This window comes from Equus przewalskii, chromosome 9 (assembly GCF_037783145.1).
Source record: "Equus przewalskii isolate Varuska chromosome 9, EquPr2, whole genome shotgun sequence".
Taxonomy (NCBI): Eukaryota; Metazoa; Chordata; class Mammalia; order Perissodactyla; family Equidae; genus Equus; species Equus przewalskii.
In genome coordinates this window covers 62713966-62736590 of record NC_091839.1, presented here as the reverse complement: position 1 = coordinate 62736590, position 22625 = coordinate 62713966, and the positions used below count along the sequence as shown (strand labels likewise).

Here is a 22625-nt window from a genome sequence, read left to right as displayed (position 1 = left end):
CGTTATGTCTGATGATCTGATAAAAAGCATATTGCCAGAAAAGAGTATGGAGAACTGAAATTCCTCAGAATCAGTTTGTAGCACCCTCTTGTAATGAGAATTGCTATAAAGAAGCATTTTGGAAAGAGGTAGGGATGGGGCAAACAGTCCTTAAGATGAAAATACAGTTCAGTAAAACAAATTTATTTCCTTGGTGGGGAGAATATACAGTGGGCTTTAATTTATTCATCATTATTATTGTCCTTGAAATTGTTTCTGCCAACATCCGCATGATGGTCCCAGGAAGCCCAGAAGAGAGCCAGTGAAAACAGCTCCATGTGTGTTCCTGGCAAACTATTTCAAAATAAGAAATAAGAGACAAATACTGAAGGCTTAAGACTAAAAATACAGAGAATCTCTTTTATACACGGTGGCCCATCACTGCCAGCATTATCTATAAAACCGATGGTAGCTGTGTTAAGTAATTTATGTGGGAATAAAAATTGTTTTTATATTGCTTTTGCTGTAGCAGATAGCATTCCATAAGCTCATCGTATTTTTAATCTTGACTTAAGAAAAGTACTGCTGTGGCAATTTTTGAAATGAGTTCCACTTCTCTGTTTGCAAGGAGCTCCTTCTCTTCCTTCTGGGTCCTTCCTCTCCTACCCACCCTCCCCCCACCCAACTCCACCCACCCTCCCCTGTAGCCAAAGGCGTTTGTGAAATATAGAAGCAGTTATGTCATGCTGTTATTTTGGGTATTCTTAATAACTGCCTCCTGTATTTCAGAGGTGGTCTGAGGAGGTCAGCTAATGCAATTTCACTTTGATTACTTATATGAATTTTGGATGCACAGAACCCTGAACCAATTCCCTGAATTTGTCATAATCATAATTTAGTTATCCACAGCTGCTTCATTAGATTTAAGGTCCTCTCAAGAGTATATTGATTATTACAGCTCTTGATTATCTAATAACAATATTCATAAGATGCCCTCTTCTCCAGCTCTATTTCCTTGACTCACTAATGGGTACTGGTTTCACATTTTCTCCTTTTCTAGTCAGAGCGTCGCGCTAAAAGTTCCCAGATTATAATGACACAGTGGTACAGAGCCAGACCCTCTTCTCCTTTAGATGTTATGCGTTGTTCTTCACAAATCCTTTCTGCCCTCTTCCAATCTACCCTTGTTGTTACCGTTAGAAGTCTGTTTCTTAAACTGAAATCCAAGCAAGGCATTCCAGAGCTTAACATCCTTCAATGGCTCTTATTACCCACCTTGTACTTTCTTTATAGAGAGAGGTGGTTTGAGAAAGCTCTTGAACCAAAATGTGAAACTTGTTGTTCTAGCTCAATGAAATAATCAAATGAGAACATTAACACTTAAATAAGTTAATATATTTTTTACAAGTGGTTATCTTTAACAGTTTGTATTATCACTAAAGGAAGAAAACATCATTAATCACACATGAATTTTTCATTCAAATGATTCGTTAATCTGTTTAACAGTGTTTGACAGCATCTAGAATATTCCAAGCACTTGTCTAAGCAGTGTAGATTTAACAGTACGTGAGATCAACATGGTCTTAGTCATCATGAGCTTACAGTCTGTTGAGGATACAGGCAAGTAAAGAGACAGTGACATCACTGGATGACAAGGACTTGGATTGGAGAGAACAGGGTGCTACAGGATCTAGAGAAAGGACACCTAGAGAGAGAATTGTCAGAGAAATCTTCCTGAGAAAGTGACATCCAAGCTGAGATAGAAAAGAAGAGGAGAAATTAGCCACGCTGATTGGGATAGTGATCTGGGTGGAGGAGCAAGAAACTGACATATTCAAGTAATTGGAAGAAGCAGCTCTGGATGAATGAATGAGCAGGGCAAGGTGGAGTGGAGACAGAAGAGGCTGGAGAGCAATCTGGACCCCAGTCATGCAGGGTCACAGTCAGAGGGACACAGAATGAGGGGCAGTTTGTTGACTTGAAGTACCGGTGGGCATCCAAGTGAGGTTTCCAGTAGGCAGAGCCTGCGTTGCCAGAAGATGAGGGATGATTTCATTTTGAAATTTATGATTTAGTAGGTCACTTGTAAGTATAATTGAGAGCTGAATTTCTTGAGATTCCTCGGCTAGTTTTCTAGAAAATTCTTTGACTTATCTCCTGTTATGTATTTCTAATTCACTGAATGCTCTATGCGTAGCTCTCCTCAAGAAAATTCAGAATTATATGTTTAAAATATTTTATTGATGAATTGAATTTTTCCTATTCCGATTACTCGTCTTTAACTTCTCTGCACTTTTTTCAACCAGAAATTGATACAATTAAAAGTGTTGTGGGGGCCGGCTCTGTGACTGAGTGGTTAAGTTCATGTGCTCTGCTTGGGCAGCCTGCAATTCACCTGTTTGGATCCTGGGCATGGACCTACACACTGCTCATCAAGCCATGCTGTGGTGGCATCCCACATAGAAGAACTAGAATGACCTACAACTAGGATATACAACTATGTACTGGGGCTTTAGGGAGAAAAGAAAAAAGAGAAAGATTGGCAACAAATGTTAGCTCAGGGCCAATCTTCCTCACCAAAAGAAAGAAACAAACAAACAAACTATTATGCCCTGCCATGAAGAAATAGAAAATAGAACAGGCTATATAGCATTACATTAAGAGTCGATTCTGTGGAAGTTTAATTCCCTATGCTTGTCAAAAGTTGTTAAAACATTGCTAGCCTTTTTTGAATATAAAATGTGGGCAGACATGTACTAATATATCAAAAAATGACACTTTGTCAAAGAGGGCTTTCATGGGAGAGTGTTCTGAATAAAATGTTTTCCTTTAAAAAGAACTCGACCTGTTTAACATTCGAAAGCAATCACGAAAAGAACGCAAAATGCCTGAACTTCCTGCTAGTCACAATAGTCAGTTTCATTTACCCTTTAATATTTTTTTTAGTATTCCAAAAATTGTTCTCCCAAAAGAATTATCAGTTTTATTCCATGATAACCCTGGTTTGAAGTGAAATAAAAGTAACTCTGACCCTCCTCAAAATGGATTCTTTTCACACTTACTAGCACTTCCAATAGTATGAAGATGATATGCTTGGCTGTGTCTACTGTTAGCCTCGATGTAATTATATGTGAAGCGACAATTCCCTTATCTATTAGGAACACTTGCTGCGGCTAACTGCATTTACTGTCTGGTAGATGAAATACAGAATTAAAATCTCAAACTAGTTTCTCAAGTTTTTTTTCCCCCAAGTCGTTTTAAAATCTTTTAGCCTAGGGGAAGATGGTAGCCGGAAAAGAACAGAAAACAGGTGGCATTTAAGACCGTCACAAGATTAGCAAAGCAGTGCACCTGAACATCCACCCCTACCGGTTCCTCAAATAGTCCGTCTATGTTAAGACGACATTTCAATGGTTCCACTATTTCAGACCTTCCGAGGCTGTCCAGCGTTAAAATAATGGTTGATGGTTGAAATGTTAAACTGAAAAATCAATAGATAATTGGCTTTGACCACAATCTCATATCATCTTCTCTAAATAAGAGGGATATTTGTATATGTTACTCACATTCTTTTCTGAGAATGCACCTAAGTCTAGCTCTTGAGTGGGCATATCACTCATTGTTTAGGAAACCAGGAACAAGGACTGGAAGAACAGAAACAGATGGTGGTTGAGGTAACTGAGATACAGTACAGCTTAAAGACATCGTGGAACGCCGCATAATAGCACTAGGGTGAAAAGAAGAGGAATGTTCTACAGCTTCACTGGATGTGTAACCTGAGTCTGGTTTTATAGCCTGCTCAGAATTAAAATTTCTAAAGACGGGCAGTGCAAAAGGTTTGAGCTAATGTCAGAGAATGGTAGGAACAAATTTCCTCCACTATAAGGGTTTATTGAAGAGTAGAAGGCCCAGATTTTAATAAAACTTTGAAAATTCTGCATATATTGGTATGAGAAAATACTAATATTGGGAGCAACAGATTTTAGCTACTGATGGTACAACCAAGTGTGTTACCTCACCTTTTAATTAACTCACACTGTTATTGCAAGGAAGAAATGTTTTGTTGTGTTGTTGGTGGTGGCCGCAGTAAGCATCTCACAATTGAGAATGCCTTCCTTAGACCTCTGATGGGGAGCTGGGGCCAGTACGGTGCAGAGCTATGGAATGAGGGTCCACATCCTGCCTCTGTGACTTACTAATTATGTGACCCTGGGCAAGTGCCTTAGCTCCCCAAGTCTCGCTTTGTTCCTCTGTAAAATGAGTCTAGTAATACCACCTCATTAGGCATTTAATTCAGTGCCTCATGCATATTTGGTGCCTAACAAATGGTAGCAATATCGTTAATAGACAAATGTGCACAGCTTAGAAATTTTGTCCACCAAGCACACCAAGGATTGTGGGATATTTGCGAATTTGGTTTTTCGCTGAGCCAGGGCACCCACTCTAGATGGCTATTATGAATCTTTTAGAACATCCTCGTAATCCATAAACCAGGAAAAATTGTTCTACATTACCACCCACTCTCTCTTGGGTCCTGTGTATATAGACAATGCTGTTTGTTTACATAGAAGTTAAAATCAGAACATTTCCTTGAAAGCACTTTCTGGTTACCTTATCAGACAGACTCAAAAGTTTTATTACACTGATTGTTACACACTTGTGAATCATCTGCTAAAACTAGTGGTTCCTCCTAAATGTATTAAAGCCAAAATTAATTTATAAAATTTAGATCCCTTTAAAGTTTAAACAATCATATCCTTGATTATAGACTATTATTGCCTGGGAAGTTAAAGAATACATCATCTGTCTAAAGGAAACATCAGTAACATGGACATTTGATTCTACTGCATATAAGCCATGCCAGAGGTCCTGCGGTCATACCTAACGTAAACAGCTCACTATGGATTCACAATCAACACCAGCAAGAGATGCAAAGTGATACGGGTTTACTTTAGTATTAAAGTTTGACAGCACTTTTGAGCTATTTTATAAATTAATTAATTTCAAAATGGATGAGGCAGTAACATTGAGGTTTAGCTAGTTATGCTTAACTTAAATATAAGCATTTCATATAAGCATTTTAATTAAATACAAGACTCAGGCAACTAATCATTAAAAGTGGAATTGGTAACTTGAGATTCATCGTGAAACCACTTGTACCACATTCCTAATGAATTCTTTCCTCTACTTAAATAAAAGACCAAAATGTATGTGCCCAAAGTGGCAGCTAGTAAAAAGATAACCCTTTCTTGGGTCATGGTTGTCAATTTGATATTGAATCAGAGCAAAACTGCTTTACTACAGTCTCCTAGATACAGAACTGTAATTAATATTTGTTAAACTATTTCCAACTTGACTTATATTTTAGTTCCACTAGTATCTAAGAAAAACCCTAATCATTCTAATAGTATTTATTAGGGCAAAAGAAAATGGATATATTTTACTTAAAAATTTTACAGTTTTTATAGAGGAAATTTCCTTCTGAGGAAGAAAAATCTAAATAATTTTATGATTTAATTTTTTAAATTAAAATAATTTATTACAGCTTCAAAATAATGAGCAGTAACGCTCTGAATAGCTTCATTTTATAAACTGTAGATCTATATTCCAAACTCTGTAAGAATATACAAATATATTAGTGTATTCAAATTTGTATATATAAATTGGTATATGTTTAAAAAAAGAACCATTGGCTAGTCCTTACAGTGCAATGTAACTATCATTTAACCTAAACCCTGACACCTGATAGGTGCTTAATAAATGTTTGTAAATTAAATGAATAAATATGTTGATAAATTTTATAAAATATGTTTAAAAAGACTCTCTTTTAAAATCAATGTTATATCTTATCTTCTACTTTAACCTACTCAATTAGAGTAGTTGATAAAACTGAAGTGCATCTACTCAAAGATTTGAAGGCAATGTGTTTTTCTGTTATCTATTGGTTTTCTGTGTCCTGGAATTAGTACAAATGTTAAGAATCTAAAAGACAGCAGGGCCTCTGCTGGCTGAGAGAGGGTGATTTAAAGGCAAGTTAGCTTGTTTTGTTCCTTGTACAAAACACCCACAATTACTGATTGTCACATTTGTCTTCTGTTGTAAAAACTGCACTAATTGAAGGTACGACCCTAAGGGGATGCGTTCTACAGGGTAATGAATGTTGAGTGCCCTCTCGAGTTTAGCATTTTAATTATTCTTAATTATAATGATTTCTGTTTATTTGAGAACTTTAGAAATAATTCTAGTTTATCAAACATTGAGAAGCGGAATGGTTGAGCCTCTGTTTTGTTTTGTTTTGTTTTATATTGAGGTCAGCGGGCCTAGGAACATGCCAAGAAGTTTTCACAAGCAAGGGAGCAGGTTTTCTGGCTAAAATGTGAACACTGTTGATGTGTGACGTGTCCTGAAATACTGAAGATGCACTTTTTTTCTACTCATTCTCTGGTTTCACCAGAACTGTCCGGGTGATATTGGGATTGTAAGGTGAAGGGTTAACAAGAATTCAAGTGGAAGAACTGGAAATAATGTATGAAAGTATGTTAATCAGAAAAGAGACAGTCACAATGCACTTGGTAGCCGTCTACTAGCCAAGTCTATAAATTTTTAGTCTTTTCCTTTTCTTGAAAGAGACCGGTGGGGTGTGTGTGTGTTTGCTTTGCACCCTGAATATAATGGATTCAAGTTAAAAATGGATATTCTGGCCATTTTGGATTAGAATAATCTTTAAGTGTACTATTATCAAATATATATTAGTGATGATGTATTGGGACGGGCTCTAACAATCTATTTAGATGTCAAGTACACTCTTAATAATAGTCTGAAATAACAACGAAATATTACTTTAAAAAAAGTTTGCCATTGCAAATCTGTTTCATTGCAATCTGTTTCATTTTCCTGTGTCTTTCGTTTTTTTTCTCTCTCCAATACAACACTTTAGTTTTAGAGCCAAACATGTACTCTGCAGCTAGAGAATTACTCAGGTCTCTTGGTAGTCTATATTCAACTTAGGAAGAAGCAGCAATTGCTTAATATATTCAAGTGATAGCAAAGGTAAGAGTGATTGATATGGATAATCGTCTTATGGTTGTAAAAAGGTCAGTCGAGATGCACAATATGTAGCTTTTTTAAGGAGAGTCCATTTAACCACTGTCACCTAAAAATTTCAGCAGCCAGATCAGAAACAAGATTCTGCTACAAGAACATGATTGAAAGTACATGTGGGTAGCTCCCAATTTACAGGTCCATCTCTGATCAAAGGGAATTAACAATTAGATAGTCCAGGGTTGGCCTCAAATGTGAACTCTACTCTTCATCAGCAAATTGGCTAATAAGAGACTTGAGCACAGTTGAAAAAAAGAAATCTTCTGATCATACATAATATATTTCATGTTTGCACACAAATTTTTACCCACAGCTACTAAGGAGCAGAGAGAAAAAAAGACTTATTGGAAAATCACTTTGCCTTCGTCTCTACCCCCAGGTGCTAACAAGCAGGGAAGAAGCCAAAAGGACAGCTGGCAGGCGATGTGAGGCCATGGAGTATCCACCAACTGGATAATCATTGCTGGAATAATTGGCAAGTGTCTGAATGTAGGTATGTGTACTGAAGACCTCGGTGTGCTCTTGCAATCCATTATCCAACCTTTCTTACGCCCATTCAGGTTAATCACCTGCTGTCTCATCAGCCTTTTGAGAGTGCTACTTGACACGACTTGGCATGCACGCACACATGCACACAGCCCCTCACAAACTCCCAGTGGCTATCCAGCAGGAAGTCCCCCCTACTCTCCTGGGCTTTTAAAACATTCTACAGAATGACTTTAAACTGACACCTGCCCTCTGGTCTCAGTGTTCCCATATAGAAACCTTCTTCCGCACTGACACTGAACCTCATTTACTGAACACAGAAAGCCTTTGTCCTTGCTGTTCCCGCTATCTGAAATAACATGCTCAACTCCTCTTTGCTGGTTTTAGTTCTGTTTTTTCTCCAAGACCTAAGTCAGGTTTCACCTACATTACAAAATCTTGCCGATTTCCCATCCCAATTATTTCCCTTCTTCCAAACTTCTGTAGGACTTGTAGTTATGCCCCTCTCTGGCATTTGATGACCTGTATCACGTATTGTTTTTTCTCTCCTTATGCATATATCCTGTGTCCTCAGGGCAACTGTCTATTTCTGGAAAGGCAGGATCTGTTGCATTTTTATATACCAGAATCCAGGATGAGGGGAAATGGGAGTGTCATGAGCTGCTATGACGGAGGGAGGGAACATAGAGATGTGGTTAAGAACACAGACTCTGGAGCTAGACTGCCTGACTTTGAGGTCTTGCTCAGCCAATGACTAGCTGGGTGACCTTAGCAAGGTTTTTTACAAACTTTCTGTGCCTTGATCTCCTCATCTCTGAAGTAGGAATAATAATAACTCTCCATCTCCTTGAGTTGTTATAAAGTTTAAATGAGCAAATAAATTTTAAAAAGGCTTAAAATAGTCTAATATACATATTAAACACTCAAAAATCATTACCTACTTATTACTGTACATACGGTAATAGTCCGTCTCAATTAATTTTCTCAGTAATGCTATAAAATAGATGGCATTGTCCCCACTCTAAAATCAGGAACCCTGTGACCCTGCACTGCCTAAAATCACGAAAAGAGTCAGATTGAGAACCAAAGTGTCTGACCCTAAATCCTGGGCTGTTTCGCTCTGCATGTTGCCTCTCACAGAGGTGCGCAGTGACTAGTTACTGTTGATAATGAGGAAATTTATTCTCCTCCGTTCTTACAGTTTAAACCAAAGTATGGTGAGATTTCACTAGATTTGACCTTTTAATGAGTATTTTCACTGTGAGATGTTTTTAGTTAACTGTAAATACTTTTCTTATGGGCTAATCCAACTGAGGTGGAGTCGTAAATTCTTTTCTTTTGGTCTGAATCAGAGGCTAAAATTCAACTCAACAAGTATTTCTGTTCCCAGACACAGAAGGAAAAGGATGGAAAAAATACCAAATGGGTATTCTCGCCCAGGGTACTTTATAATCTAGGTAACTCAAGTAATGGAAACAAAGCAGAAACATCTAATCTGTTTTTTGACCTTTCATTCCTAAATTCCCTCTGTTATTGGCTCGTCCATGGTCCGTCCCTCGCCCTATGTAATAATATAGGTTGGATACAGTATCATTGTCACAAAAATAACACTTTGGAGTGTGGGGGAATGTGCCATTCAAGAGCCTTATAAAATTTATGAGTTTTAAAATCGTGTTATTCTATTTGAAATTCTTTTGAAGCACTTACATGAGCTCTGTCAAACTTGGCAGACTAGCCCCTCTTGGAATCTTTTTATTTTCTAGGAAATCATCGACAAGTCTTGTTCTTGTCACTGCCAAAATTCCTTGGCTGCTGCTACTTCATCTGTGCATCTGTAGCACCTAGCACTGAGCTGGATGTGGTAGATGACTGATAAATCGTTGGTTAAATTAAATTCTGTCACCCTACTGATACATGAAATATACTCTGCCCTCCTGGCCCACCAGTGAATTACAGAGAAGCTTCAGAGACCCTCTGTCGACCTAAACAAACTACCTTTAGGTGAAGTATCACCAAGAGAGGAGATTGTAAGGACTAACATTTTCGAACACTTCCCTTATTCTGGGTGTTTTACTTTACACGCACCATTTTATTTAGTCCTCAAAGTAACGCTATGAAGTGGGTATTGTTATCCCCCATTTGCCAATAAGGAAGCTAAAATTCGGAGAGTTACCCAACATATTTAAAAATCACACAGCTTGTGAGGAAGAATTTCCAACACAAGTCTAATCCAAAGACCAACAAATGATGAAGCAGTAATGCTGGTTAAGTGAGTCCCAGGTCAGAGTCATGAGGCAAGTACACTGTTTTGACATTAACCTCAAGTGACTCAGGCACATCATAAAACCTCCTGATGCCTCAGTTTCCTCATCTCACGAGACATTATTATGAATATCAAAATATTTTATTTGCAAAATGGCTTTGAAATGATCATTGATGCCAGAAACATAAATTATATTTATGGATCTGGTAAACGTAAACACTGAAATAGTAAATAAGTCCTCAAATGGTTTGAAATCTCCAGTAGGTGATGGAAGGTGGAAGCAATGAAAAGAAAGGAAAACCAAAGATAAAGAAATGCCATGGCTGTGTAGAGATTCTGGAAGCAGATCTAGAAAAGATTGTTCTAGTACCAATGCTGATCCAGTGCTGTCAAGTTATCAGTTACTAAGTGGCAGTTACCCTTATAAGATGTTATGTCATGTTTTAAAATGTAGGTGTAATGGCCATAATCACAAACCAAGGACTGGCATAGCATGAAACATTGGAAATCAGGACTGTTGCATATGGAGCCAAATACCTTGTATAAGGAATGGTTGTGTGGCAAGCTACTCATTTGAAGGACTAAGAGTAATACCGTCTTAAACACACGGTTCTAAAAGTACCTGTGCACCTCCCGAAGTGCCTGGAACACCCGAGGGGCCTCAGCGGGATTCAGCTTGCTGCTCCTTGAGACAGTCTCTTCAAAAGTTTTCCAAAGGAGTTAATGGCACTTCAGGTTGTGGCTGATATCTCCCTTTGACCTTGTAGAAGCTGAAGGGAAATAAATGTATTTGATGAGATGTTAGCACGTGCTTCAGTTATTGTGGTAGTAAAAACAGCTCAGTCTCAGAGAACTTTAAGGTGCCTTCCATTTCTTAGCATTTAATTGCGTTCCTACTGAGGTTAGATAATAAGTCATTAATCTCAGCATATGACCTATATGTATTTAGACTTACGAAAGTTACCCATATTTTTTCTTTTCATTTATTTACATGAAAAGTTGCAGAAACCATCTACTAGAGTTTTAAAAATTGTACTCTCACCTGAATGAGAGCAGGCAACCTAGCTGACACTTTCAACAGTATTCAAGAAGTCAAAGGGAAATTAAGAAACCAATTTCGGGGCCGGCCCAGTGGTGCAGCGGTTAAGTGCACTAGTTCCACTTCGGTGGCCTAGGGTTCGCCGGTTCGGATCCTGGGTGCAGACATTGCACTGCTTGGCAACCCATGCTATGGCGGGCGTCCCACATATAAAGTAGAGGAAGATGGGCACAGATGTTAGCTCAGGGCCAGTCTTCCTCAGCAGAAAGAGAAGAATTAGCAGATGTTAGCTCAGGGCTAGTCTTCCTCAAAAAAAAAAAAGAAGAAACCACTTTCCTAAGTGTCTTTTGTTGAAGCCTACCTGGCAGACCTGTGCTTGCAAGATCTGCTGCTGAGACGTAGGAGCTGTGAGCAATTGCTCCATTCCACTTGACCAATTTCAACTGTCGAGCATTTCTAAAAATATACTCCTATGACAATAACACATTTAACTTTTTTTAATAGCCTCCTTAATATTTGCAGGTTATCATTATTGTTCATTGTTAAGCATCTTGATGGTAGAATGGGTTCCAAGGATAATGATTGGTGTAATACAGCAACAAATGGCTAATTTGGGGAATAATTTTACAACATAGTCCTAAATTATAAAGGTATCTTATAAACTGTCACTATACAAATGTTATTTGTAAGAATAATTTTTGTAATACCAGATTATGTTTTTCTGCAAAGTAGTGAAATATGATAGAAATTTTCCTACTTCTGTTGCTTAAAAAATACTCATGAACATGAGTTCTTCAATACATAGCAGGGTGGTACCTGTTTGAGAGAAGACCCATGAGAATTATAATATCTGCTATTCATAGGGTGCCTGTTCTATGTTAAATACTTTAAAATAAGTCATTCTTAGTCTTCAGAATGTTCCCATGAGGAGATTTTATTTTCCTCATATATTCTCTTATACAACTGGGGCTCAGATAGGTTAATAAATAGATTAGTAAACTAGTAAATGGTAGTGCCACAATTCAAACCCCGATCTTTTAGACTCTAATCTCATGCTCTTTAACTATTAGCGAGCCATGCCTCCATAACAGATAGAAGGTAATGAGTAAAAAAAACCTCTCAAGACAAAAACAATAATGATAGCTACCGTTTACTAATGTGTCAGGCACTAGGCTAGGTACCCAAAGGACTTTAAATTTGTTATCCTAATAAACAGCTCAAAAGGAGTACATTCATCTCAGGTTTTTCAGATGAATTGGATATTAACATTCCCATTTGCCTTGTGGGAAATTTAAGGTTCAAAGTTATTGAGTTACTGACGTTAGATGACCCACCTGGTAAATAAGAGAACGGAGTTACCAACTCAGGTCTTGTTGACTTCGAAAATCCATGTTCTTTCTGCAGAATATTATAAGCTAAAATATATATCTGATTTATAAAATAAAGACTCTGGACTGCTGCATAGTTATCTCTTTTTCTCTGAATTTATCCTTAGAATGATTTTAGTTTTACTTAGAAATTACTGAGTTTCCTGTTGGTAAGAAACTTTCAGAAAATTAGTACTCATTCAATGAAAATGCACTAGTTTGTGTTTATCCTTAATGGTGCCTATGTTTACATTAAAGTCAGATTTTATTTATTTATTTATTCTTTGTGAGGGAGATTGGCCCTGAGTTAACATCTGTTGCCAATCTTCCTCTTTTTGCTTGAGGACTATTGTCACTGAGCTGACATCTGTGCCAATCTTCTATTTTGTGGGATGCTACCACAGCATGGCTTCACAAATGGTGCTAGGTCCACGCCAGAGATCCGAATTTGTGAACCCCAGGCCGCCAAAGCAGAGCATGCAAACTTAACCACTACACCACCAGGCTGGCCCCTAAAGTCAGATTTTAACGTTATAAATCTCATGTGCTCAGCTTATATTTTATAATCTAGAATTTCACTAAGAACTTAACAATTACAACATTTGTTAAACTCAGGAAAACTGCCTCACATACATAAATTGCTATTGATACCACAAGTTACGAACAGAACTGAATAGCTTTCATTCTAATCTTACAAGAAGCCTAGCGCAGCATTGTGCACTCACTCATTAAAGAAGTGTCTATTGATTGCCAACTATTTTCATAACTTCGTGCTAAGGAGATTGGCCAATAATAAGAATCAAACACCCTGCCTTCAAAGAGCCTTACAAAATTAATTAGGGAGAAAAGACATGGTAACCGTTAAGCAACAGAGATTGATGTTAAGTAATATTGCAACAGGGAAGTAAATCATGTTTAATACAAAAAGGTGAGTGTTCCAATTTCACGGCTAGAGGTGCTGACTATGGGTTGAAGTGGTGAAAACGGCCTCGCAGAAGGAGCAACAGGCAGACAGGATGGATGGCACTGGCCAGGCAGGTGCTTGTGGTGGAGGTGGCCAGGCAGCAAATACATTTATTATTCTGAAGGTTTGTGCGTGGGGACTGGAAAAGACAAGATTAGAAAAGGAAGTGAGGCCAGATAGCCAAAGGCTTTGATTCCAGCTGAAGACTATGGCCTTTGGCCTCCAGGTGATGGGGGCTCTGAAAATTTTTGAGCAGGGGAACGACATCATTAAAATAGTGCTTTAAAAAAGATTAATTTGGCAGGACTAGGGAGGATGGATTGGTGGAAAGAGAAGAGGAGCAAAGAAACGACTGCAATAATTCAGGTCTAAGGTGATGAGGTTCTGGACAGAAGTGACAATGGGACTAGACAGAAAGAAGTAAATGCAAGAGATAGCGCAAAGAAAGGCATGAGAGAAGGTGATGACTAGATATGGGAGAGAAAGATACAAAAAGCACTAACTTTCAATTCTGTTTGAGAACTTTTATAGTTTACACAGTATATAGAGTTCATGGGACACTGTATACAATATTCATGGTCTGAGATGTCGTTGGATTCGAGGAAATTCTTGCTTTTACCCACTGTAGCATTTCTTTTAGCAAAATCTATAGTGAAGTCCCACTTTCTTAGAGATAGTATATACTATTATAAAAATGCCTGAGAGAATAATTGTAGCTTTATGTCATAGTAATAATAATAGTAATAACTACAGTCACAGGACAACAGCACAATTAGATGAGTGAAGAAAATTCGGCAGAACAGTGATGTTTAATTTACCTCCAAAATTCCAGTTTATTAGTTTAGCTGTTTTATTTCTTTTATCAAATTGACTTTTAAAAACAGGGAATTGATTTTATAAAGTAAATTATTTTCACAAATTATTGATATGGCTCTCTAGTAATTTGCGGTTCATTTGGTGCCTTCCTCCAAGGATTAATTCCACTGTCTTCAAAATGTCTTTGTGTATAATTATTTTACTTTACAGATGGAAAAACTGAGCCATGGAGAAAGTGAACTAATGATTTATCCAAGGTAGTGTGAGAGTTGAAAAATCTACCTTTCCTGTGGGTCCAGTGGACTACATAGATAAAATAGGACTAGAAAGAAATCAATGTTCTTTTTAGAATATTTAGATTTTATTTTAGGTTTAGTAAAAATACCCAGTGCAGGAAAATACAACCCTCTTCTCTGGAACACGCACACACACACACACACACACCATTGCATTATTATGATATATATGTATATCGGTTACTTCAAAAAGCAAGTGTCATTTTAATATTACTTAGATGCTGTTTTTAGTGCATCAAGTAAAACATATTGTGGCTTCTAATATTAATTCATTCCCCACTTAGCATTGTTAAAAATATTTATGATCTAGTATAGAGCAAAACAGATTGTTATCCATTTTCCCCAGCTCTGATATAAAAGCATTCTTCAGCTCTTTCCTAGGGACGAATGTTGTCAAAGTTTGATGGTAATTTATGTTGTCAGTCCATTAAGTTGATTTTATGGCAGCCAACACAACTATTGTCCATTTATGAGAGACCCGAGGACTGCTCTAGGTCTCGGGGAAGCCCGTTTGATACCTGCCCTCTCATATGGCTGACCTTGAGGGGAGCTGAGTTTGGTAATTTATGGCCAACACCATCTAGGAAGACCTATTTGCAAGATTCACTGTCATTTAGTGCTAAATGATCATTGCTGAGTCCAGAGACAACCCGAGACTCTGACAGAGCAATCCCATAAAAAATATTGCCTACCCACCCAGGTGTCCTTTCCAATTATCTGGAGTAGGAATTAATACTTTTAAAAGCTGCTAGTTTTTGAAAGGTTATTACAGTTTATTCCAGCGGTTTCTTTTGCACATTATGATGAATTAGTTTATTACGCCATTATTTTCCATGTCAGCTTTTTAGAAGATTGAACCATAATGTTGAAACATTAGTGCGAATGGCAAACATACTATTTTACAGCTGAGTAATATATTTCTTTGAGAAAAATGTGCTCAGTTTTTAATAACAGGTAATTTTATGTTTATGGTCCCTAATGCTGTTGTCAGATATTATTTATTTCTGTTTGGTAAGAACTAGAAAACTTTCTTTTAAAATGTTAATGGTGGTTTAGACAGATTTTAGAGTCGTAGTAAGAATATATTACTTAAAAGTCGAAAATATAAATTGTAAGTGTTTTTCCCTGAAAGCTAATATTTTCAAGGTTTTCTTGACACATATTTAATATATGATTACTTCCAGGGAGAGTAATACTTCTGTCTCCATTTTTTCTCTAAATGTAGTGGGCAGGGGGAGATTTTTCTTTCTTTTTTTAAAGGTCCTAATGACTTTCAAGTTTTTCTTTAATGAAAAACTTCTTTATCTTAACTGTTTTGTAAGCCATTTAGTAATGTTCTATCATTTACAGGTATTTTGTAAGTAATATTAATTTGCACTTTGATAGAGTTTTTTTTTTTGGTCATTATTCTCTATTATATGTCTACTAAAATGATGAAGAAGTATAGGTAATTTCCTATTTTCCAGGTATTAAAAAAATACTCATTGTACCTCTGTGTGACAAAGATTGATGAGAAGGAGTCTGAGGTGTGCTCAGTGTACTATATTTTTATTCATATAGCAAATGGTTTTTGAATGGCTGTTACATGCCAGGCATTATACAGCTGTGTGGAGTTGGGACATGGCCACAGCAACATTTTAGAAAGTCAGTCTTTTTTTATTTCTGTTACAATTGTTTTTATCCCTACAGTTTTTAAAAATTCCAACTCCACAAAATTCCGAATCTGGAGTAAACTGAACGTGTAGGCAAATTCAGTGACACTTGGGAAGTTTTACATTTGCTACCTCCAATCCAACAAATGCTTGCCAAAGGAAATATTGTGTTTTGTTTCCTCATCAAACATTCATTTCTTTAGCAAACGTTCTCAATATTGAAGTATTTGTTTTTGTTGATATGACTGAGGCAAATGTTAGTTTTAGCAGAATTAAGATTCACAACATTGCATAAATTTTTCCCATTGTGCTAGAGAATTTCTTAATAAAGGATGAGCCTGATAACGGAAGTACCAAAGTTTCATTTCTGGTGGGGGGAAGGCTTTGAAGTATAACATACATAGAGCAAAAATGCACATATAATAAGTATGCAGCTCAACTGATGGTCACAAAGTGAGCGCACCCGTGTAACCAAATCAACCGGAGACAAAAATCACCAGCATTCCAACAAACACCTGTAAGCCATCCAGTTATCGCCTCCCTCCACCCCTAGTAACTAGTCCTCTGACTTATGACATCATAGCGTAGGTTAGGCTGTTTTTTGAACTTTATATAAATAAAATCCTCATAAAATTATGACTTCTTTAGCTCAGCATGATGTTTTTGAGATTCATCCCCGTGGTTGTATGTAGCTGTTCTTTGGTATCATTGCTACATGGTATATTCCATTGTTTAAATATATCATGTTTTATTTACCCAGTCTACTATTGATGATCACTGGATTGATAGCAGTTTGGGGTTATTGCAAAAAGAAAAAAAATGCTTGTATGAGTGTTATCATACATATCTTTCGGTAAAAAAGAAAAGCATTTCTGTTGGGTGTATTCCAAGAAGTAAGTACCTGAGTCTCAGGGAAAGTATAGGTTCAGCTTTCATAGATACTGCCGACCAGTTTTCCTGATTCCTGGTCATCTCCTACACTTACCAGTTGTTTTCCTTTGGACCTCAAGTTTTAAAATAATTGGGGAGAATTGGAGTAAATAATTTCTAAGTTTCTTTCAGGCCTAGAATTCTGTAATTCCGTACTTGTATGCAGTGGAGAACATTGGCATCGATTTCAACAAAAGACAGATAATAAGAATCTGCTATTTGGTTTTCTATTATATTTCTCTATTTGCATTTGCATCTGGATTTGACTGTTAATGAACCTGAGCATTCACATTTTATGTTAAATAAAGAAATTACAATATCTGATGCAGAAGAGCTGGAAAATTTTCTGGTTTGCCAATCTTATTCTTCCATGTAATACAGACCATTTTTTGCCAGATTGATAGTAATAACTAACCAAGTGGAAAATAGTTCCTCTCTTCGATGTTCCTGGTTATTTTCACTGGAGTAAAGAAGAAAATGTATGTATATATCTCTTTTGGTATTTTACACAAAACAAGTATTCCATACATTTTTGTCAAACGCATTTATCCATTTTGTTAAGTGGGTTTTTTGGAGGTGCTTTGGGAGTTGCATAGAATCGTGTCTCTGCCAACTGACTTTAGCCAAATTATTAATCTCCCTTAGCCTTATTTTCTTCATCTCTAATGTGAGAAAAATAATAGTCCTTGCCTCAAAGATGACTATGAGAACAAAATGACAATGCACACGTGAAGTGCTTTGCACAGTGCCTACACATGATACTCAATAAATGTTGGGTGGTGTTGTATTCTTAATTTTAAGATGGGTATTCTTCCAGCCTCTGTCTAAAGATAGTAAAGATTCTGTGGCTCACACTTTATGGATAGACAGATATGCTAGAAAGTCAATTAGAACCTGACAATTAGACTTTATTTTTCTTTTTATTAATTTTTCCACAAATATTTATTGAGTACCTATTATGTGCTATGCACTACGTGAGACACGAATATTCCACCACAAACAGTTCAGACACTGTCCCTGGGCACACAGAGTTGAAGTGCCTTGCCAGTCCTCAGGCAGTTAAAGTGCAATGGGATCAGGCATAAAGGGGAGGTCCAGACACTGTGGATTACACAGGAGGGGCACTTCAATCCAGAAAGACTTCCTGAAGAGAGTGACAGCTAACTCACAGCTGACAGATGCATAGGAGTTAACCAGGTAAGGGAGGGGTAAGGAATGTACAGAAACAAGAGTACACCAGGTGGAGGAAACAACGTTAGAGGACTAGAAAATTTTCAGAAAGGCTGAAGCTTGGAAGGTTAGGTAAGGGGAAGAGAAAAGGAAAACATGCCAAGAAGAAAGAGGTAAGGCAAGAAAGAAGCAAAGGCAAGCAGAGACCAATCCATTAAGGCCTTATGGACTAGATTTTTGACGTTGGACTTTATCCTGAGGGTAATGAGAAGGCATTGAATGGTCTTAAATTTGAACATCTTGATCAGATTTGTATATTTGTATTTGAGGGTGCAGAGTGAGGAATGGATTGTGTGGGAACAAAACAGGAGACAGGAAGACCAATTAGGAGGTGAGTGAGTAAACAGGGCGAGCTTAACAGAGATCTGAATTCAGGTCTCAGCAGTGGGGACAAGGAGGAGAGACAGACACAAAGTGTGACACTTGGAAATCTAGGATAGTACCCATAGTCTTAGCTTAGACAATGGGATGGATACTCATGGTAGTCACCAAAGAAAAGAATGCAGAAGGAAGAGAAGGTGGAGGTGGAAGTTGGATGCATTCCACTGGGGCATGTTAAGGTTGAAGTGCCTGTGTTGTCTAAGTGCAGAAGATCAGTAAGTGTTGAATAAATAGCTTTGATTCAGGAGAGAAATCTTAGAGGAAGATGTACATGACGTGGTAATTGCAGCAGCCATGGACATAGGACAGGTTGCTTAAGCAGAGGTTAGAGTAAGAAGAGAGAAGCCTAGAACAGAGCCCTGAGGAAAAGCCATATTTAAGATATAGGTGGAAGAAGAGGAATCTCAAGGACACTGAGAAGGAACAGTCACAGAGGTGGTAGGAAAATGTGAAGTGTGGTTATCATGATGACCAATGGGATAAAATGTTTCTAGAAGATGGGGATGAATGGTCGTTAGTGTCAGATGCTGCCAAGATGTGAAATAAGCTGGGTATTGAGAAGTAGAACCACCAGATTTGGCAACAAGGAGATCTGTGGAGACTTTCCTAAGAGGCTGGCTTTGAGCAAGTTGAGGTACAAATAATAAATGGAAACGTAACTAAGAGTTGATGGAATTCCGGGTAAATGTTGGTGGAATTCTAGATAAACATAACTAAGAGTTCATGAAATTCTAGGTAAATGTCAAAACATTACATAACTCTATTAGTAAGATAGTTACACTAAGATCTGTTAAATACATATTTTTAAATTTAAATACAGTAACTATGAAATACAACTACAAAATACATACCACTTTTGATCATGTTTTCTTTTTTCTTAATGAGTTTTCACCACTGGTTTGACATTTACCTTTGAATCATAAAAATGTTCCTTAGAAGAATAGGAATTTTGTGTTCTAATCCAATTGTTGAAAACTTGCCTCTTGATGAAACTCAGCTGAGAATTCTGAAGAAAGAGGAATGTGGCAAGGGAGGAGATTCCCTTTGGAGATTTTTTGTCAATGTTGGAAAAAAACAGGATGGAAGCATAACCAAGAGGAATTCCAAATGGAAGGAAAGTTCCTGTCCTTGCGTGTACATATACGCAGAGTCAAACTCAGAGAGAGAATAAACTCCTTGGAGGAAAAGTTGGTGATTCATTATTGTGAGTTAAGAGGGGACATGTTATAAATCATAAGCAGGAGAAACAAGGTCTGTTTTCCCTGCTCTGTTCCACTGTTGAAAATTAATTTTCCTCAGGATTTTTTTTTCCTGGTGGCTGTTATTTACAGTATCGTCCCCCCAGACCAGCCCATTCATTTCCACAGATGGCTCTTGTTGGTGCACCAGGGTAAAGCATAGCAAATTAGGTTGGAGGTTGTAGGAACGCTATGTGAAAGCCTTGCTTCCAATTCAGTCTATGAATGTAGGGGGTGTTTATCTTCACATTTCGAACCAAACCCAAGCCCATTTTAGTACACGAGATTCATGTTTAAAAGACATTTGAAAAGGATAGTGTTTGGGGAATTTTCCTTTTAAAAGTATTTAAGGTCCGTTGGGCATATGATATAATGGGTCCTTTCATGGACATGGCACCTTCTCATGGTGGCTTTGTTGCTTTGAGGGTAGAGCTAAGGAGCTGGCTGTCTTGTGGAGCAGTTGGTGTGGCCTGTGGAAGAGCCATGCAAGGGCACCCCTCAACCCTGTCTCCCACCTCCCGAGTGAGTGCGCCCTCTCTGGGGATTGAGCACATGGACCAGGCACTGGACTGAGCACTTCAATGCGCTCTGTTCTCATTTAATCTCCAGCAGAGCCGTGAGGTCAACACTATAATTATATCCGTTACAGAAAGGGAAAGTCAGAACCTGAGAAATTTAAGTAATTTGCCCATGTACACAACAAATAAGTAACAAGATCTCAATTCAAACCCAGATTTTTCCACAGTGACTTAATGGAACCGAAAAGTATGTGTTTGTATTTTTTTTTTTTCCAGGTTTTAAATAGAGTCCACTGGCTTGATTGACCGAAGACTAATAATTTTGTCTTCTAATTCTACCACGGGCTTCACTTTACTACTTTATTCTTTTTTTCCTTTATTCTTCACATGTGTTTATATCCTATTATTTGTATCTCTGTGGGCCACTTAAAATTGGGGAAGAGGATACCAAAAGAGACACTTTATTCAGTCACAAGATAAAGTATTTATCTTTTATTAAAGTTAAAAATTTTACATTATTAAAATTTAGTACCAAAATAAATGACACATATAATAGAATCAGACATAGTGTTAAGCATGAGATTATTCTATGAAATAATTAGCATAAATTTTTTCAACAAATATTTCTTGAGCACCTACTATTTCTAGGCGCTCCCCTGTGTGCTGGGTCAACAGCCGTGAACAAACAGATGGTTGGCCTCCTGGAGCTGACATTCTCAGAGAGGGTGAGGCAGACATTAAACACATATATAACAAGGGCAATAGGGAGAGAGCACACAAGATCAAGTGGATAGGGAGCGCCAAGGGGGTGGAAGCAGAGGGGTTGTGTTCTTAAGGACAATGGCAGGCAGGGAAGACTGTTCAGGTAACATGATGTTTGACAGAGGCCACAGGCAGCGAACCTGCCCACATCTGGGGGAAGGGTGTCTCAGGAAGAGGAAGGCTGACCAGCAAGTGCCTGAGACGGGAACTTGCTAAGCATTTTTATGTCCCTCCACCTGCCCCCAAGCAAGGAGAGCAGTGTGGCCTGAATGGAGCAGCCACAGGAAGGGGAATGACAAGCTACTACATCAGACAGGCAGGGTAATGGGGCAGGGTGGTCTGATCTTGTAGGGCCCTGTAAGCCATGTAAGGACTTTAGTGAAATACAGTAAGCAAGTCACATTTACAATTAATATGGTTTTAATACAGCCAATCCAAGTTTTGCCAGTTTGCTCCTCTTTCAGGTTTCCTTTTCATTATAAATAGCTCCAATTGGATGATTTGTCCTGAATCCAAGAAGAGCAGAGTCAGAAAATAAGCAAGCTGCCCCTCCCCTCTCCTCCCCAGGGCAGACAGCATAACTGATCACAGATTTCTCTAGTCACACTGCAAAAGGTCAAAGCTGACCAAGAGATAACCATTCGAGACATAGCCTTTAGTACACAGATCTCTCCATCTCTGCGCCTTGCCCTGCCCCACCTCAATTCATTAATAGACTGAGGGCCAAGAGCCAAATCTCCAGCAGCTGGATCTGCCTTTGCTTCAGCCCACTTGCCTGACTCAGGAAATAAAACTCCCTGTGAGCTCGCTGCTCCCCACTGAACCCCCCTCCTGACCCCATGCGCACTCAGCCTCCTTGAGTCCCCTCGGTAATTCCTCCTGCTTGCTGTTGCCCACTTGAAGGGACCTGAACAGCAAAGAGCTGAAGGCAAAATAATCTTGACTTTTCTGGGTCTTACCTTCTTCATCTGAAAAGTGGGTCTGATCTTGCCCAGCCTGCAGGATTGTTGTGGGTACTGAGGTAGTAGCTATTAATAAAGTGATTATGGCTGATTCTAGTTGTGTCCTTGATCTGACAGAAGAAAAAGGGAGGGGAAAAGAGGATCCCAGAAGAAACAGAGGTGAAAATTGCTTACATTTTGTACTAGCCTTATAGTTTTACTGTACTGCCTCTTCTTTCATATTTGGCTGAGCGCGGAAGAGTTAACTAGAGTGAGATAAGACAAAATATGATAGTCCAAGACAAAAGCTTGACTCTCCACCGATATGGTGTGATGGGGGTCAGCCCAGTTGAGAACACGAATATGAAAATGAGCATTCGACAATTCCTGGCATCAAGAGGGGACAGAGTTTTCAATAGGTGGGTGGGAAGAAAGAGTGTACCAATGGAGATATAGAAAGAGACAATATTTGGAAAATTAGGAAGTGTAACAAAATTCTAATAGAATATGTAAATATTCCAACCCTATTATCACTTAATGGGGGATAGTTGAACATTATTTTCCTAGCTGTACTGAAGCAGGGCAGACTCAGGGCCAGGGCCTGGCACTGCCCCACCAATATGAGACATAAAAGAGGATACATATCAAAATGTCAAGTACTC

The 22625-nt window shown here is 38.1% G+C and overlaps 1 protein-coding gene across 10 annotated transcripts in view; it reads left to right on the top strand.

The window, feature by feature from the left end:
• The window catches only part of HS3ST5 (heparan sulfate-glucosamine 3-sulfotransferase 5), a 262876-nt gene that overhangs the window by 153329 nt on the left and 86922 nt on the right, over positions 1–22625 (top strand). For 6 of the 10 annotated variants that reach the window (XM_070556853.1, XM_070556855.1, XM_070556850.1 and 3 more), the window contains one exon: positions 7460–7573. The gene's annotated coding sequence lies outside the window, so the exon portion shown is untranslated. The remainder of the gene's footprint in view (positions 1–7459; positions 7574–22625) is intronic. The other 4 variants (XM_070556854.1, XM_070556856.1, XM_008535898.2 and 1 more) reach the window with 1 other exon arrangement.